The sequence below is a fragment of the Lepidochelys olivacea genome (genome assembly GCF_965140295.1).
Source record: "Lepidochelys olivacea isolate rLepOli2 genome assembly, chromosome: 14".
In the NCBI taxonomy this organism is placed as follows: Eukaryota; Metazoa; Chordata; order Testudines; family Cheloniidae; genus Lepidochelys; species Lepidochelys olivacea.
The window spans coordinates 19,174,736-19,190,392 of record NC_140424.1 but is presented as its reverse complement, the minus strand read 5'-3'; the positions used below and the strand labels follow the sequence as shown (position 1 = coordinate 19,190,392).

Sequence of the window (15,657 nt, the reverse complement as noted above, 5' to 3'; positions counted from 1 at the left end):
GATGAACTTGCCAACCTTGTGAAACGATTGGATGAAACCTCCGCAAAATATGGCATGGAAATCAGTGCAGAGAAAACCAAGTGGATGACAAACAAATGTGATGGGATCAGCTCACATATCACTGTCAGTGGACAGGAACTGGATACAGTGAAACTGTTCAAATATTTGGGGGCAATCATCACTGATGAAGGATCCAAGGCAGAAATTCGGGCAAGAACTGCGTAAACAACAGCAGCAGTGGCAAAGCTAAAGCCAATTTGGAGGAATAAGAACATCTCCCTGGAATCCAAACTGAAACTGCTGCACGCATTGGTCATCTCCATTTTTCTGTATGCATGTGAGACATGGACCCTTATGGCAGAACTTGGACATAAAATACAGGTAGTAGAGATGAGATACTTCTGTAAAATCCTGGGCATCTCCTACTTTGACCACGTCACTAATGAAGAGGTCCGCAACATCATCACCCAATGTGCTAGGTCATATGAAGACCTCCTGACAACGGTGAAGTAGTGCAAGCTGAAGTGGTATGGCCATGTAACAAGATAATCTGGCCTATGCAAGATCATCCTCCAAGAGACAGTACAGGGGAAAAGAAGAAGAAAGAGGTAGACAGAAGAAGAGATGGACTGACAACATAAAAGAGTGGACAGGAATGGACTTTGCGGAGACTCAAGCATTGACACGCAATCATCGGGATGGAGACAGTTGGTTGATTGCTCATCAATGATGGTGCCCAAAAGACCAATGCAGTTATGGGAGTGATGATGACGATTCTAAAGTACCTCCCTGTCCCCTTCATTGTATAAGAGCATAGGCACCTAACTCAGGCTTTGTGGGTCACAGTGTTGTTCCTGTGATTTTCTGGGTGCTGCGACACTGAGCAACACAGCACCCATCTCTTTTGTGGAGCTGGGCCTCAGTGACTCACCCAAGGTCACACAGACCCTAAACAGTGGGCCAATTATCCTCACTGCTAGCTTTCAGTTAGAACCCTTCTTGCCTTTAAAGGATGTGTAAAGGGGATTTTATGAAGATGCCACTAGAATTTTGTAAATTAAACCAGCATTGATGCATATAGCCACCCCCACTCCCCCCACAAAAATCCCCAAACACCTAAATCAGCCACTAATGTTATGTGGCAAATTAAAATGTGTTAGCTCCCTCTGCTGCAGCAGCTATGCCAAACACTAGTTAGTCCCTTGCAGGGTGACCAGATGTCCCATCCTGATATTAAGGGCTTTGTCTTATATAGGCAGCTATAGCCCCTCCCTCCCCCCACTCCCCCCCCAAAAAGTGTCCTGATTTTTCACACTTGCTATCTGGTTATCCTACTCCCAGAGTCCTGCTCCTTCCTCTGGAGGTTGCCAGTGAGGCTGGTGCACATAATCACAAAACTGGAGCTAGTTTGGATTCTGCCCAGTTAGAAACACGAAGGACACAAATTAGACTTTGAAAATAAGATCTCTCTCCTTAATGGCTTTCTTCTCCATGTGACACTATGAAAGGAATATTACAAAATAAAGCAATATTATGACCTCATTAACTACAACCAGACACCTTTTAGAAGCTGACGTGGGCAGTGAATTTTTGCCTCTGGTGAGCCATAGGAAATTCCCTAATTGGCCACTAGGGGACCACACTGCTCCACAGAAATACAATAGTAGGCACATTTAGCTGGATGTCAGCAGAGCACAACAGTTAGGAAATAACTGTCCTGGGGTGGTATTCTCTAGCCCCTGCCATTCCAAACCCATGTGGACCGCTCCTGAAATCATGAGCTATTTCCTACAGCCTCTTTCTTTGAAGGAAACATTTGTAAAATAGCCTAACTTGCTTGCATATTTAACACTGGCAACGAGGAGGGGTTTTTTGTTGTTGTTTTGTTTTGGGTGAGGAAAAGATACAGGTTCCAAAGAAACTGACAATGATTAAATGATTTGCCCAAGGGATGGCTTTAGGATTGACAAGAATCTAAATGACCAGGTTCAGGAATATCCTGCTGCTAGAGGGCTGGGATGGGAAGTGGCTTTTATGCCTTTTCCTCTGGTCTTGCTGCTGGTGAGGAAATTGAGCATAAATTGCTGGTTCTGTATGGAAAGGAAGATCCAAGAATTGTTCATCTTGATAGTGCCTCAGGCTGGTCCTGCCTCCCCCTTGTTATTAATTTAAGGGCCCACTATCTAGAAAGGCTACAACATGTTCCTAGAATCACTCCTGTTATTGTTCCTCTTTTTATGTTCCATGACGTATTTATGAAAACTGATTTAGGAATACCTAAATCACTTGATCCAAATATTAACCGCTGAATCAAACATCCTGCAAACTCCCTGCCACATATGCCAGCTGTGAAGTGCCACTGAAATCATTAAAAATGGACAGCAGGCCCTTCAATTATTTACTGGGAGCTTATTTTAAAAGGTGGAAGAGCCAGCAACAAATGGAAGTGTCCGCAGCAACTCAGCAAGGTTCAAAGGAGCTCATCTGCTCCTGGAAAAACAGAAATATTTTCACCAGTCCCACAGAACAGCACTGTTCTTTTTTCAGACTGAAGATAGAAAATCTACAGTGTCTGCAACAAAGAAACTAGCTGAGATGAATGAAGGGGAAAACTTTTGGGGGGAACTACATTGACTAGTGGTCCTTTTCATGGTTATTATTTTACCATAAACACATAATGAGTCTGGATGAGTTTTCTCATGATGAAATTATTAATTTTGCTGAGAAATGGGCATAGTATTTTGCAGTCACAAACTCTGGCCAAACAACAGCAAAATGCTATACTACCTAAAACTACTACTTCCCTCTTTCCTGGAAAATTAGCTGAGACCTGGGATCTGTAAGTTTGGATCAGACAAACCAAAGCTCACTGGAGTTTGACCTGCATCAGGGAACCATTTTTAAAAATAAGGGTTAAAAGTAGTTTCTGGTTTTGCCTGGTCAGACTAAAAAAGAGCAACCCATGTAAAATTGTTTTCAAACAATGTTAAAAAAAAGTTTTCTAGACAAGGAGTTACATTTTCCTCTCAGTTACAAGCGAATTGACATCAAGGGAGTTACTTCTGATTTACAACTGGTTGCTAACTTTTGTGATTTTATCATGAGTCTTATGATATCTGGAGTTTTTTTGTAAAGCACCAGCTCCTGGATTCATGTTACTGTGTGAGAATATCAGCTTTCTTTTGTTTTAAAAAAAGTTAGGTTTCTAGCCCTTGTGGTTGTAGAAAAAAGCATGAGGCAAGTGCACCCTAAAAGCACAGAAACCCAGAGGCCACAAAAAGGACCCCAACATCTCATAACTTAATCCTGTCTCATGATCTTTGGGGCCTGACTTGTGATTTTTCCAAGCTTGGGGTTGGCAATACTACAACTTAGTCTAAAAGACAACTTGCTAATACTGTTATAAAAGAGTTTTGTCTCGTCCATATTCACTAAATTTACCATATTTAACCCTCTTTAGCAGAAACTATTCCAACCCTGTGTGGATTAATGGGGTCCTACCACAAGTCCAACTCCAGTGTGAATTGAGACCAAAATTGCAGACAACGTGCACCACTCACCACACCAGGGGTGGCCAACCTGAGCCCGAGAAGGAGCCATCAATGTCATACAAACTGGGTCTATCCCTTTCTGGGGTTGTGACATCATGTGATATAATTGGCCCTTCTTCTTTACCTAGGCTAAAGCATAGGCACTTATACCATACCCATCACCATGGTACTGAAGAACCTAAATAGAATAGAACATCAGAAGACTATCCTCAGATAGTAAGACTAGCATTCCAAATGGGAAATAACTGGCTAAGCAGCAGTGCTGCAGAAAAGGATCTGGGGGTTATAGCAGATCACAAATTGGATGAGTCAACAGTGTAATGCTATTGTGAAAAAGACAAATGTCATACTGGGCCATATTAACAGGAGTGTCGTATTTCAGACATGGAAGGAAATTGGTACACTCTTCTTGGCACTGGTGAGGTCTCAGCTGGAGTACTGTGCCCAGTTTTGGAAACTGCACTTTAAAAAAGATATGAACAAACTGGAGTGAGTCCAAAGGAAAACAACAAAAATGATCAGAGGTTTAGAAAACCTGGCCTATGAGAAAAGGTTGAAAGTACTGGCCATGTTTAGTCTAGAGAAGAGAAGGCCGAGATGTGCATGATAATAGTCTTCAAATATGTCAAAGGCTGTTATAAAGAGAATGGTGATCATTTGTTCTCCATGTCCACTGAGAAAGAAGTAATGAGCTTAATCTGCAGCAAGGGAGATTTCGGTTAAATATTATGAAAAACTAACTGTAAAGTTAATTAAGCACTGGAACAGATTACCTCGGATGGTTGTGGAATCCCTGTCACTGGAGATTTTTAAGACTAGGTTGTTAGACACACATCTGTCGGAGATGGTATAGGTATACTTAATCCTGCCTCAGGGTGGGAAAAGGTCTAGATGACCTCTTGAAGCAACTTCAGTCTTACAATTCTATAATGTACTTTATTCATCCACAAAGACTGATTTATCTTCTTCATAACTTTGTAATTCTACTTTCCATTGATTAAACAACTACATTTTCGCATGGGACCATCTTGTTACATAATTGGCCTTTAAGGGCCTGTTCCTGTGAGGAGCAATAGAAGTCACAAATACTCAATACTTCACCAGAACAGGCTCCAGTCAGCGTGGATTTTTTTCACTGTATGGTCATGAGGAAACATCCCCTTTGTTCAGATATGAGCAAGCTGCAAGGACAACACCTGCAATCTATACAGCCTGATTCAAATAAGCAGTGGTTCTCCTCTCACCATTGTATTATTCTGTTGCTTGACAGCAGCATTCCACCCACAACCAGCATGAGAAAGAGACACCTCCTTTCAGAATGAAACTTAACCTTGTTTCTTTTTAACAGGTGTTGTTTTCCCGTGAAGACAGGCCCAGAAATGTGAAGCAAAGGAAAGGAAAATTTGTTACAAATGATGAATCCAACCGTGGGTTAGTTCCAAAAAAGGCAAGTACTTAAAATGTTGTAAAAGTACATGGCACATTGTGTGTCCTAACAATGCCTTATGTCGTGGTACCCAGACACCTCAGGGATAAGCATGTTAGATTATGTAAATCTACCTAAAGCTCATGCTTCAGGGTTTCAGCAGGCCAGTGGCCAGGATAACTAAGGGATCTCCCCCTTCCTCCCCCCGGTACCATGTATTCTGAGAGGGTTTTTTGAATCTTCTTTCTCTGAAGCATTAGGGATAATCACAGCTGGAGATGGGGGGGAAGAGGGAGGTTTGGCCAGGGCAAGCTACAGTGGCACCGAGCACACTCTCTCTCTCACTCAGGTGTTTGTCTGGCTGCTTGTTGCTCACATGCTCAGGGTGTTACTGATCCCCATATATGGGGTTGTGAAGGAATTTTCCCCCAGGTCAGAATGGCAGTGACCTAGGGTTTTTTTTTTGTTTTGTTTTTGGTTTTTTTTGCTTTCCTTTGCAGCATATGGGTCATTTATCAGGATTATCCGAGTGGCAATCATTTCCCTGCCACGGCAGGAGCCTTAGACACTGGTGGACCTTGATCCCTTCTATTCTCTGGGTGGTGCTGGTGGCCTGTGATGTGCAAGAGGTCAGACTAGAGTGGTCCCTTCTGGCCTTAAACGCTATAATTCGATGACACTTTAGTTAGCTAGCTAGTATGCACGATACAGTAAAGTACAGGCTGAAACAGTGATAGCTTAAAGCTATCTTTGTCCCCACTCCTCCACTCCATGTTACACTAGGAGCAGGCCTGCTGAGAGAAATTTGGGGCCCTGGTATATCATGTTCTCTGGGGCCTCAACCCCTCCCATTTCATCCCAGTTAGACATTTTGGGGGGTGACCTGTGCTTGGGATCCTGGTACAATTGTCCCCCCTTTCCCAGCCTCTCATCAGCCCTGACTGTGGCAGCCAAGGATCAGTGTCTTTGGTTCTCATAATTACAGACCCTTGTGCTGAGTGAAGAAGCGATCAGTCGACTGAGGGCAAAACCATTGATGATCCATTGCTTCTTAATAATCTTGTCTGAATTGAGATTTTACCCTTTAAAAAAAAGGCTACAAACATATTTTTGAAATGGGTGTGCTGAAGGTTTGCTATTAGATGTTAGGTGGAAGAACAATAATGAGTAGTTTATACTGAGCCAAAGTGACTTCTGTGGAGTTACATCAGTAATTAATTTGGCCTATTATGTCGATTTCTGACCTAATCATCCCTCTTTTCCCTAGAAAATGCAGTAGAAAGGCTCAAGGGAGCAGAGCAATTTCTAGTTGTTGAATCACACAATCAGAAAACAATACCAGCATGGTATTTAATTCATTAAGTTCCTCATCTTGCTCTTAAAAGAGACTGGTGCAGACTGCAAGGAGATTCTGGCATGAACATTGTTCTGATGCATGTCCCCCACAACTGTGTCACCAACTGTCACCGTTTTATCACGAGTCTCACAATATTTAGTGGGGGTTTTTAAAAGCCCAGGCTCATGGAGTTAGGTAGTTAGAGAATCCCAGCTTTCTTTAAAAAAAACAAACAAAAAAAAAACAAAAAAAAGTTTCTAGCCCTCATGATTACATAGAAAAGCTTGAAAATCCAATCCCTAACGAAGAAAACAAAAAACAAAACCCAACAACAGCAACAACCAGGAGGCCAATAAAAAGAACCCCAAATGTTTTCTCATTCAATTTCACCTGATTTTTAAGACAATCTCATGATGCCAGAGGGCTTGGCCCATGAGTTTGTCATGCCTGGGGTTGGCCACATCGCCACAATGAATGTACCCATACAGCCTTTCCCCACTTCTGAGAAGAGTTTGATCAAAGTGCAGAACATTCTACTGTATAAAAGAGAGTTCAAGTTTAAGATGAAATAGGAAAGGGTCTTTCAAAGTTTCCTGAGACACATTCTGAACAGTTAACAGTACTATGGACCGGACAAGGGAGATTTCAGACTGCCAGGTTTCTAGTCCTGGAGCCTGGGCATCATTGCAGTACCACGGAACCAAAGTAAAACAAGTGCGGAGCGGGAGCTAGACAAAGCTTGGAAGGAGTTTGCCCAAGATGTACAGGAAGTACCCAGAGAGCCAGTTCCCCGCGGTACCTTGGCTTTATGGGCCCTTAAGCCTTACCTTGGACAGACATTCCTCTGGTTCCCACGTGTGGAGCCCCTCTCCCTCCTCACTTGTCCTTCAGCGTGGCCATGCCCAGGGACTCGGAGGTGTAGTCATATTGGTTGCTGGAGGACATGGCCCTTCCCCAGGAGCGCTGCAGGTTGGAGCTCCGCTTGCGGAAGGAGGAGGTGAAGCGGTGGAAGCTGCGGTGCCTGTTGCGCAGGTACTCCCGGTAGTTCTTGGTGAGCAGGGTGTAAAGGAAGGGGTTGATGCAGCTGTTGCTGTAGGTCAGGCAGGTCACCAGGTAGTTAATGCACTTTTGGGTCTCAGAAGTCAACTGCAGGGAGCTGTGGTAGAGGCGCACCAGCTGCCAGACCCAGAAGGGCAGGAAGCAAGCCCAGAAGACCAGCACGATGCTGAAGACCATGATCAGCACCTTCTGCCGGGGGGACCTCTTGCCCTCCTTGTGGGGCGGGTTCCTCTGGGACTCCAGGTAGGTCCTGGCCAGGCGCGCGTACAGGTAGCCGATGATCACCCCCGGCGCCATGATGCTGGTGCTGAAGAGCACGGTCAGGTAGGTCCGGTAGGCGTCGGCGCTCCAGGTCGGGGCGCACATCCGCTTCACCTTGCCCCCGGCCTGGCCCGCCTCGGTCAGCGTGACCATCAGCATCATGGGCAGGGTGAGCAGCAGGGAGACGGACCACACGGCGCCGGCCGTGGCTTTGCGGTAGCCCCGGGAGCGCGTGAGGCTGCCCAGGGGCCGGGTGACGGCCAGGTAGCGCTCGGCGCACATGAGGGTGAGGGTGAAGATGCTGGCGTGCATGGTGAGCAGGTCCAGGCTGAGCAGGACGCGGCAGCCCAGGTCCCCGAAGTACCAGTCCTGCGCCAGGTAGGTGCAGACGATGAAGGGGATGGTGGAGAGGTAGAGCAGGTCGGCCAGCGCCAGGCTGACGATGGAGCTGTACATGGGGGCGGCGCCGCGCGCCGAGTGGCACATCACCGCCAGGGTGTACACGTTCCCCGCCACCCCGGCCACGCACATGCAGGACAGCACCGCGCCGAAGGCGATGAGCAGCTCGCTGCCGCCGCCGCCGCCCGAGCCCGCCGCCCGGCCGGACGCGTTGCCTGCCCCGCCGGCGGTGAGGTTGGGCTCCATAGGGGCTCAGGGCAGGCGGCCTCCGGCTGCAGGGCGCCCGGCGGCGGGCATCGCCCGGGCTGCTGCGCCCCGCCTGGCGCGCTCCCCGGCGCAGCTGCTCAGCCGGGACAGGAGGCTCCGGTGCAGGGAGCCGCCTCCGAGCCCCTTCCAGCGCCCAGCGGGGCCCTCTGCAGCCCGGGGGCGAGTCCCAGCCGGCCAAGCCACTTGGCGAGGGGCAGGGCTCTGGCTCCGGCCCCCAGCCGCCGCCGGGGACGGGCGGGCGGCGAGTGACTCCGGGCTGCGAAAGCTGCCGGCAGCAGCCGCGCCTGGGGGGAGGGGGGGCGGAGGATGTGGCCGTCGGACGCTCGGCTCGTGATGGGGGTGAGCTGGGAGCGTGTGTCTGGGCGTGCCCGGGTCACCCCGGGGCCGAAATGGCCGGGCCGGGGGGAGGCAGGAAGGGTGCTGAGGGGCAGGGGGTCAGCCCTCGGTGGTTTGGATCCCTGCAATGGGCAGGGCCAGGGGCACAGATCGCAGGCTGCCTCCTCCTCTGGGCACGGGAATGAGGCCACCAGGCGCCCAGTGGCAAACCTTGGGCAATAATTAATAGAGTGTTTTACAAACCCGGCTCCTGCTTCTGCCCCTCTGTGGTGGGCAAAGGAGCGGATGGAGTGGCCAGGTGAGAATGACTCCTCCTGGTGTGAAGCCATCTGAGGTTCCTAGGCCTGCCCCACAGGGGCTGTTGAGAGAGGGCTTGGGACAGGGCTTCCCTGCCAGCTGGGAACTGAACATTAGAGCAGTCCCTCTGGAGTCATAGAATCATAGAATATCAGGGTTGGAAGGGACCTCAGGAGGTCATCTAGTCCAACCCCCTGCTCAAAGCAGGACTGATCCCCAACTAAATCATCCCAGCCAGGGCTTTGTCAAGCCTGACCTTAAAAACTTCTAGGGAAGGAGATTCCACCACTTCCCTAGGTAATGCATTCCAGTGTTTCACCACCCTCCTAGTGAAAAAGTTTTTCCTAATATCCAACCTAAATCTCCCCCACTGCAACTTGAGACCATTACTCCTTGTTCTGTCATCTGCTACCACTGAGAACAGTCTAGAGCCATCCTCTTTGGAACCTCCTTTTAGGTAGTTGAAAGCAGCTATCAAATCCCCCCTCATTCTTCTTTTCTGAAGACTAAACATCCCCAGTTCCCTCAGCCTCTCCTCATAAGTCGTGTGTTCCAGTCCCCTAATCATTTTTGTTGCCCTCCACTGGACTCTTTCCAATTTTTCCACATCCTTCTTGTAGTGTGGGGCCCAAAACTGGACACAGTACTCCAGATGAGGCCTCACCAATGTCGAATAGAGGGGAACGATCATGTCCCTCGATCTGCTGGCGGTGCCCCTACTTATACATCCCAAAATGCCATTGGCCTTCTTGGCAACAAGGGCACACTGTTGACTCATATCCAACTTCTCATCCCCTGTAACCCCTAAGTCCTTTTTTGCAGAACTGCTGCCGAGCCATTCGGTCCCTAGTCTGTAGCGGTGCATTGGATTCTTCTGTCCTAAGTGCAGGACTCTGCACTTGCCCTTGCTGAACCTCATCAGATTTCTTTTGGCCCAATCCTCCAATTTGTCTAGGTCCCTCTGTATCCTGTCCCTACCCTCCAGTGTATCTACCACTCCTCCCAGTTTAGTGTCAGTTTAGTGTTTCCTGGAAGAGGAAAGGAGTGACAACATGGCAAGGGGTTTAAAAAACCTGATCTGCGAACTCTTCTTATTTATAAGGATAGTGAGGCAGTGGAGCAGCTCACCTGGCTGGTTGGCTCATTGGAGGTTGTTAAGAACAGGTTGGAAAAACACCTGTCAAGGATGGTCTAGGTTTCCTTGCCCCCTGCCTCAGTGTGGGAAGCTGCACTAGAACAGGTGACTCCTGGAGGTACCTTCCCGCCCTGTGATTCTGTAAGTTACACTGGAGTTGGACCAGGCTGAGAAAGAGATAGGCATAACCACCTCCCTGGCTGCTGCTCTCCCCTTCCCCCCCTACAACAAGTTGATCTTGGCACAAGGGAGAATCAGGGTCTTATGTATTTAGTTTCACAAAGAGAACCACCAGGAAAGGAAGGATCATTAATCCCCTTGTGAAGGCACATAGGTGCTGGAACTAGGGGAGTTGCTGAACCCTCTGGCTTGAAGTGGTTTCCATCATATACAGCAGGAGTGGGCAAACTTTTTGGCCTGAGGGCCACATCGGGGTATGGAAATTGTATGATGGGCCATGAATGCTCACAAAATTGGGAGTAGGGGTGTGGGAGGAGGTGAGGGCTCCGGCTGGGGATGTGGGCTCTGGGGTGGGGCTGGGGATGAGGGGTTTGGGGTGAAGGAGGGTGCTCCAGGCTGGGATTCAGGGGTTCAGCAGGCAGGAGGGGGATCCGGGCTGGGGCAGGGGATTGGGACACAGGGGGGAGGCTCAGGGGTGCAGGCTCTGGGCGGTGCTGAGTTCAAGCAGCTCCCAGAAGCATGTCCCCCACTCTAGCTCCTACACAGAGCCACGGCCAGGCAGTTCTGCATGCACTGCCCTGTCCACAGGCACCACCCCCGCAGCTCCCATTGGCTGGGAACCGTGGCCAATGGGAGCTGCGGGGGCAGCACCTGTGGATGGGGCAGTGTGCAGAGCTGCCTGGCCACACCTCTGTGTACTATATAGGAGCTGGAAGGGGGTCATGCTGGCTGCTTCCCGGGAGCTGCGTGGAGCAGAGCAAGCCCCCAGCCTCGCTCCCCGGCAGAAGCTGAGGGCCAGATTAAAAGGTCTGATGGGCCGCATGGGCCCACTCCTGATATTCAGGGTTTGCAGTTTGGTTCAATGGCTCTCAGCACCGCCACTGTACAAATTGTTCTAGCATCCCTGTGCAGGCATGACTTTACTCCTGGGGGAATTCTGCATCATTGCGCGTGTGCAGGATTCATGGCCCCCACAGATTTCTTTGCTTCTCTGCAGAAAAATGACTTCTGATGGGGAAGCAAAGGGAAGCTGCAAGGGCAGTCATGTGCCCCTCTCCAGCAGTGCGGACAGGTTGGTTTGGGCACCTGGTAGAGATGTAAATCACGATCAGGGGATAGGGCTGGGCAGTTGTGCAAGTGAGAGAGAGACACTGTATCTCTCTCGCTCACTATTGGAGCACGCTCGGTGTGGAGGGGCAGGGCTTTGGGGTGTTTCTGAGGAGGTAGGCATCGGGCAGGCTTTGTCCCCTTGGACAAAGCAGAATGTAGCAGCCTGCCTGCTTAGTGAATTGTTCCCATTGTTCTTAGGGAATTCCCCCGTGTGGCTGCATATATTTGTTGACTAATAACTATAAGGGTGAATACTAGCTACACTACTATTAGACAGAGTGGGTTTGGGGATTTCCTCCTATGCTCCCCACTCCCATTCTCCATCCATTTTACTGTAGTTTAAATAAATTACCAAAATAATTGAAACCAGCGTGATTATATTGTGTTATTTTGACAAATAAAATATGCAGAATTTTAAAATATTGTGTGCAGAATTTTTAATTTTTTGGTGCAGAATTCCCCCAGGAGTAATGACTTGCCCAAGAACATACTGTGAGCCAGTGGGCATAGCCTGACCTAGCTTTATGCATTCATGACACAACTGAACTGCTAAAGCCACGACTGGGATTGGTCACCACCATCCTGCGCTAGAAAGAGCAGCACTGGAAGCAGATAAGTTAGCTCTAAAGATATCACATGAAACGACAAAGACAATGGTGACATCTAAGTCCATATAAGTCTGGGACCCTCCCACCCCACAGGGTCCTAGAGACCAGGCTTCAGCCCGACTCCGGAAGTCTACACAGCAATGAAACAGCCCCGCAGCCTGAGCCACGGGTTTTGATTTTTGTTTTTTTTTCTGTGTAGACATATCCTAAGAGGTTTTCTGCCTTTGAACTGAACTACTACAGGGGATTGCTGCGTGTTTGCTATACTATGCATATGACTAACGAGGAGGTAATTTGCCAAATTTGCGGGATCACCGGAGTGATACCTGATACTATCAAGATGATCAGATGAAGAAAACTTGAGTTTGCAGGACTTGTGTGTTGGATGAGCAGAGTATTGCCAAAGTATGTGTTGCAGGTTCTGATGTCAGGGGCTGGGGCGGAGCGGGGAGGAACACACACACCCGTGGTGACATGAAATGGCTGGCTGGACAGGATGCAGTCTGACGTGCTTCTCAAGGCTGTGTAAAGAATGCAAAGCATGGCGGAAGATTGCTGGACAGTGACTCGTGTGTGTTGTGTTTATTGTTCACTGTGACTTGACTCTATAGTGGTCTGCACTATGAGATTGTGTACACAGTGGTGGAATGCAGCCTACGGGGGTGCGAATTGTAGAGTGCGCTAACATGTTGCATTCTACCTGCTCCGTATTAACATAGTCCAGTTTGAAACAGAATTACATCGGTGCGAACTAGGCACCAGCAGGGTCTACACACAGGACAGTCAGAGCACAACTCATGAGCACATTGTGCAGTTCACACTCCTGTAGTCTGCACTGTGCCACTGTGTAGACAAGCCCTATGAGAGAACATACGTGTGCATGTAGTCTGGGTATAGCTGCCCTCGCCCACGGAGGCACAAAGAAGTTTCATGACTGTGATTCCCTGGAGCGCTCCCCAGAGAGCCAGCCCAGCGGGACATTGCTTCATATTATATAAGTGTGTGGGTGCATAGAAGTGAAATCTTAATAATATTTAGCACTCACTTTGAAAGGACTTTGCAAAGGTGAGTAAGAAGTAAACCAAGGCACTGAGGGGCGAAACGATTGGTGGTGCCTGTGGAGATATGTGGGTCGGTAGTAATTAACATCTTGGTCCAGGTTGTGGAGCAGTGGAAACCCACAGAAGCTGAGTAGCCTAAACCTCTTTCCCTCTCTTGCTCAAAGAAATAAATTATGAAGAAATGGATTTGAATATGTAAGACTTCTACATGTGACTATGCCACCAGCAAAGGCATATACTGCCATAACCCCCCAAAAAAGAGTGACAGCAAGATTTAGACCAAGATGTGGATCTTTCATGGGCTTTTCTTTCCCTTTTTTATTGCTGTTTTTGTCTTCTTTCCAGCGTTTCCTTCTTTGGCAAGTGCCAGCTCGCTGCTTTACCTTAAGTCAGCCAAATGCATTGGAGCAGATCACCCTGTGAACAGCAACAGCAACAGAGAGAAACTGAGACAGAGGTAGCACTTATGTTTCTCAGCGAGTAAGTGTCTATCATTCTGGGCATATTCAGAGACAGACCTTGACAGTGATGGCCAGGCTTCAATAGCAGGGACAGTACTGAGGAGGCTGAAAGAGCATACTGATTTTGTTTTAAATGGTTGGCAGTTTATATTTTGTTTGTTCACTATCTGCTTTCAATATCAAGGGAGTATTCAAGCTAAATTGAAATCTGAGCTTTAAAGTGACAGCTGATTCATCTTGCTACTCTCAACTACCTAAAGGAATGAATGAGGTTTATAAGAAAAACTTAAAAAACGATTTTGAAAATAGAGATGGGCAAGGGGGTACTTTTGTTCTGCAAAACCAGTGGAGGTCTGGATTCCGGCCCTGGTTTGAAGACTGGTGTGGGTTTGGGCCATCCATATTTAAAGGGGAGATTTTCAAAAGGCAAAAATGGGAATTAGGCCCCCAATTTCCACTGACTTCTGGGGGGAACTCGAGGCCTAGCTGATCTTTGTGCTTTTGAAAACTGCCCCGTATCTCCAGCCTGTTGAGATGATGCCCATGTTTGTTTATGTTGTTTGAGCACAACTGAAAATGTTTGAGTGAAAACCCCCGGCTCAGTTTTGTAGCTTACTACAAAGTGGCAAAATGCCCATTGACTTCAATGTGACCAGGATTTGGCCGGATGAAAATATTTGATTGAATTCTCATCTGTCATTTGCTACACAGTCTGACAAGAAGCCACAGCATCAGGCTGTGCTGCTGCAACCGCAAATATGTGTCTGTGTCTTCACAGCTATACAGACTTTTAAACTACCTTGAATAAAGTGGCTGGGTTAAATGTGATTTGCATCCTGCTGGGGGAGAGCCAGATTCTCCAATACAGTTCGGCTGGACAGGGATTAGCTTTAACTAGTTCAGCTTCAGTATCAAAAGAGTTTAGATCCAGGTACTGAGACTGAAATTCTCTCCACCGTAAAGTCTGAATCCACACTGTACAAGCCTACATGCCATCCTGGCCGCTCAGCTGAGCAGCTGGGAATTCAAGAGACTGATTATAAGGCCAAATGCTGGTTGCCCTGAAGTGAATAGGAGTTTTGCCACAGACCCCAGGGAGATCAGGATTTGGCATAACTAGATTCGTCTCAAATAGTAGATTGCATAAAACTTTTGCGATCCTTTCTGTGTTGAACCTGTCGTCTTTGCTTTGGCACCATTCTTTCATTCTTCAGCACACATGGCCAAAATAGGAAAGAATAGCTATTCATTCCTCTGCCACGTTATCTGGTTTTTTGGATGATCAGACATGATGGTAAAGACCAGCATCGTGACACGCTTTCCCCCTCTTGCCCCCACATTCTCCTCTCTTTTCACATGCTAGGGAGATCAGAGATTGCAGCCCAGGGTGTGTTAACGACCCAGCAGCAACATTTAGTTCTAAAAAGAGAACTTGAAAGTGTGGTTAATAAGCTTCTGCTTTCTTGATATATTTTTGTTTCAGTGGAAGAATATTTAATTGAGCAACGCTGAGCACTAATGAATCCCCAAGACACTTGTTCTGGGAAACATGTGGGAGGCCTCACACAGATCGCAGGGCATTCCTATTTAAGCTTTTATAAAGAGCAGTTTGCTCTCTGCGGTCATTCCACAGCAGAGGAATACCTGGTCCTTGGAAAAACATGCATGTCTTCTCTTGTGGGTTTAACTCCTGCACACCAGTGGGAGTTGACGGTACTCAGCACTTTGCAGGAGTGGGCCCACCATGTGTGAGAGTGACTTGACTAATCAGTGTAACGAGTGGGACTGTGCGGGAGAGAGAAATGAAGAAGGTTTGCACTTGTTGCTTTAAACAAGGCACAAATTAAGGAACATAACAGTCAGAGTCGTTAACTATTGGAACAAGCTACCCAGGCAAGTGGTGGATTTTCTGTCTCTTGAAATCTATAAATGAGGACTGTAGATGCCTTTCTGGAAGATGTGTTTGACTAAAGGATAAGTTATTAGGCTCAATAGAGGAATAACTTGGTGAAATTCTGTAGGCTATGTTATACAGGAGGTCAGACCTAATGGTCTCTTCTGGACTTTAAATCTAAGAAATCCCACGGATTTTATTTGTAATCTCTTAAAACCATTAAAATATAGAATATTAGTAATATATATTAATTTATTATTTTATTGTATTTATTAA

At 47.6% G+C, this 15,657-nt stretch overlaps 1 pseudogene across 1 annotated transcript in view; it reads right to left on the bottom strand.

Moving 5' to 3' along the window:
• Nucleotides 1-8,581, bottom strand: part of LOC311530334 (urotensin-2 receptor pseudogene) — a 35,644-nt pseudogene extending 27,063 nt beyond the window's left edge. The window contains exon 1 of the transcript XR_014714554.1: nt 7,141-8,581. The product of XR_014714554.1 is annotated as a urotensin-2 receptor pseudogene (transcript). The remainder of the gene's footprint in view (nt 1-7,140) is intronic.
• Nucleotides 8,582-15,657: the final 7,076 nt, after the last annotated feature.